The sequence below is a fragment of the Egretta garzetta genome, unplaced genomic scaffold, assembly GCF_000687185.1.
Source record: "Egretta garzetta isolate BGI_Z169 unplaced genomic scaffold, ASM68718v1 scaffold30, whole genome shotgun sequence".
Classification (NCBI taxonomy): Eukaryota; Metazoa; Chordata; class Aves; order Pelecaniformes; family Ardeidae; genus Egretta; species Egretta garzetta.
Window position 1 is genome coordinate 2,373,952 of NW_009258383.1, and position 4,094 is coordinate 2,378,045.

Here is a 4,094-nt window from a genome sequence, read left to right on the forward strand (position 1 = left end):
GGGGGCGGAAGGGGCCGGGGCCGGGGCCGGGCCTCTCCTCGCCGCGGAAGGGGGAACTCTGGCGCCGACCTGAGGGAAAAATCACACCGGAGTGTCCTGTGCGGAGCGGGAGGAGGAGCTTTAAATCCCGAGTTAGTCAGGGTGGGGCCTGCCACTGCGTTTGGAACTGTGTCGCTGTGAAATTCGGGGGGGTTGGGACGGTTCAAGCCTTTCACTGAGTTTTTTGAATGCTTTACAAAATGCCGCTGTGCACGGGGGTTCTCCTTCCCTCAGCCACGGCTCCGGACTGGCATCAGATGGCACGGCATCGTGGAGCGGAGCAGACGCTGGGTGTCGGTTCCTGGGCCAAGCCAGGCCCCTCGCTCCCCTCCCAGCGTCCCCTTCCCCTGAGCACATCTTTGGGGTGTCCTGAGCCGCGAGTACCTCCTGGCCATCAACACCTGCCGCTGCGAGCTGGCCACCCGCCATTCCGCTCAGGGCTACAGGGGACCCCCGGCCCCTCCTCTCTTCCACATCCATCCAAACACTGGCATCTGCCAGGGTTTCCACCAACTCAACACGTTTGAAGGCACTTTGCCTCAACCCAGCAGTTCAGGTGCAACACCTTCCGTCCTGTTTACTGTATTGCCTTAGATCCCTAATCTGCCCTCGGATACATCCATGCAGCAGCCGGTGCAGTAAAGGGGTTTGTGCTGGTGTACCTGAAGACAGAACTGGACTCCATGCCATCTGTAAAACGCAGTAGCAAACTCACATTTGCCCCAGACCCTGATCTTTTATTAATTTCTTCCATACAGAGAAGAAAAAAAACTGCAACCAAGTTCTTTTAAAGATATCTCTGGAGCCTGAGTTAGAGAAATGGCCTTAGGTGGATTTTATTTTTTTTAACTTGGACATTTACTACAAAGAGAGAAAGAAAAGGTGCTGTTTAATCTCTCTTCTCATGTGATCCTCAGTCTCTACCTGGTTTATTTTCCCCACATACAATCTCCTTTGTTCTCTGGTAGTAGTCACCTAAACAAGTGATTAACAGATGAAGGATCAGCTGCAATGCTCCTAGCTGCAGGATGCGATGCAGAGAGAGAATGAAGAAATCCACACTGGTTATTTTTCTGACATGCCTCCCAGTACTACGTTGTCCCAACAGAGAAATTGCTGTTGTAGTGCACACACTTTTTTTCTTTTGAGGTGTCCCTCAGCACTTCCCCAAATCTACCAGACCTCCCTGCACCTTCTTTCAAATAAATTACTTAACTTAATTTGGGACTGTTTAATTAGAGCTGGTTGGAAGTTTTCCCCAACAAAGCAAGGTTATTCAGCTTTGAAAACCACTGATTTACCAGGAGAGAAAGACTTGCCTTTCAATTAACTTCCTCTACCTGTGGGTTGCCAGGAGCTCAGGTTTCTCAGCTCAGTGACAGGTTTCCATTGGGGCTAGAGACCTCGGGGATTCTTGCCTCTTGGCCATAGAGCTGGGAGCCAACGCTGGAATCCTCCAGTGTGTGCAGCTATGGAGCAGTGCAGATGCTGGAAATTGCTATGATTACTTTGGTTTCAAGACACCATGAGCTTATGTCATGAAACTGGCCAAACTGCTATCCCCAGATATTTCAATATTTCACATTTTTGACACAGTATTTCAACTCCGTGAACATGTTAATGGTTTTAGTTTGGAATGAAGCATTTCTAGAAAGCATTTCCCCATAAGAGAAGGAATACCAATCATGATTAGCAAGGAAACCTATCAAAAGAGGATAACAAGCTTCACAGGCTGGAAGAGACAATGGGTAAATTCAGACTACAGTTAAGTTGTATTCTTGCTATAGAAAATAATGGATCATCTTACCACTCATGCAGGAGAGGTCTGGTTTTAACCCAGTTTGAAATCAGTTGGAATTCTGGCTATCCTAAAGTAAATGAATTTTTTTGCATTGATTTCAGTAGCATTAGGACTTTATCTGGGATTACTTGCTAAGAGGGACACTTCAGTTTAAACACAAATTGGAGCTTGAGGTTAGATTCCACTTTGGGAATGCTGATGGCTTATGCAAGCAGGAAGTCACATTTGATAGCCTTATAATTTGTTAATTATATAAGAGGTTCCAATGGCTACATGATTTACCAGTGGATAAACTTAGATTTTGTTCTGTTTTAATGTATTTGCAGATGTTGCTGGTACCATTGCTTCACGGGCCTCTTTTTTTACCTTTATGTGACGACCAGGTTTTTTTGTTTGGTTTTTTTTTCTACTATGAAAACAGATACATGTATTTCTGAGAAAAAGAAATGTGACTGTCTAAGCAATACGGTTCAGAAAAAGGAAGCCAACCTCTTTCCTGTGCCCAGTATTACATCATTTGAAACAGCACACTATCTCAGGATCTTCTAAGGACAGAAACTGCATCATAATGGAAAGACTGAAATCTTAATTTCCAGTAGCATAAAGGTCCCATTTTCAGACTCAGAAATATCAACTGTTGTTAGGCTTAAAACCTATTCTCGTTACAGCAGTAAATGCTCTATATTATAGTCTCAGTACGCAAGGAAAAAATGCCATCTGCAGTAGGACAGTACTTAATAAAAATACATCTACTTCTGTTAATTGTTCTTCTAAGAAAGCTTTAAATGAAAAGACATGAAGTAGGACGTAGCTGACTGGACAGAGGCTAAAACGAGGTAATTTGCGTTTTATTTTGTTTGGACTCAAAACTGGTTGCAACCTTTGCTTTCTGCTGTGATTTGTCTCTAATCAGCATTCCCACTGTTCCTAAAAATTTATTTGAATTCTAAGTTGATACAGGAGATACATATAAACAGATCTTCTCTCCCCTCTTGTGAGGGCCATTTATGCAAAATAAGTTTAGGGGCTCTGGGACTTAAAGTTTACTAGCTTTTGTCTGTGGGAGCTGGAGTGCCACTTCGCACACCATGAACATTGTCTGTGAATTACCTGCCTTAAGGGGGATTCTTAGCACATGAATCAAAAGTGGCCGACTAATGTAGAACATCTCAAACAAGAGGATTAGACAATAGCTCAGATGCACCAAGATGCATTTTAAATCAGCTGAAGTGAAATTAGGTGCTTTTTAACCCAATACTGCTTTTAAGCATAATGTTGAACAATGTGAAAATTGGAAGATCTGGGTGCCCTCATTTTGCTACAGAGAAGATGCCATCTATTTATTTTCTCTTTAAAAGCAGTATAGTTCCTTTACCTGTGGTAATGGCGCTTGCTCAGTCCTATTTGCTTCACTCATAAATGAAGAGCACTGTATTCTTCCATGCCACAAAGTCCATAGTGATTCTCTTCTGATTGTTATTTGATTTCAGATGCTCCAGGGTTACTTTCTGCTCCCACTAAGAAACCTTTGCAGCAGCAGCAGCAGCAGCATCAGTGTGATGTTGGTCCTGGAGAATCCTGCTACAAAGACACCTATGCTCAGCTCCAGTCGTCTGGGACGTGGGATCTTGCAAACACCACGTCTCATTACTTCCAAACTTTCAGGGAAAGTGTAAAGCATCAGTGAGCTAAACGCTATTCTGCTTGGTGACAAATGGGGAAGACTGGTTTCATCTGGTGTGAGGAAAAACACAGGCAGGTCCGTAGGGTGCCTCCTGCTGCGGCCTCACCTGGCACACTGATCAGCTCATTTTGCTGAATTTTCCCTTTGGGTGTAAAGATGATGTGTGGCCTAACGTGCTGTCTCCCTCCATCTCCAGACCAGACACCATGGGGAGTCTGAGACAGACAAAATCCATTGGTCTTGGCCAATTCTAATCCTACTGAAATGGGAGCTTAGTTCAGTGGGATCAGAATTTGGCCCTTAGGCAGTGGAAGGTGCAGTGTTTACTGCAAAGAAGATGTCTTTGATAACTTTCTAAAGAGCGTAGAGAAAGCAAACTACTGCTGGACAGACTTAAGTACCGCCATTTACTCCGAGCAACAGCTTTTGGAACTACAAAGTTGAGCAACCAGGCTAATGTTCTCAGCAAAGGACTAGCAATACTTACTGATTTTAACCAGAGCTACATGCTGGTCCTATTTGGAGGAAAGCTGTGCTGGCAATCTTTAAAAAAAAAAAAAAAAAAAAAAA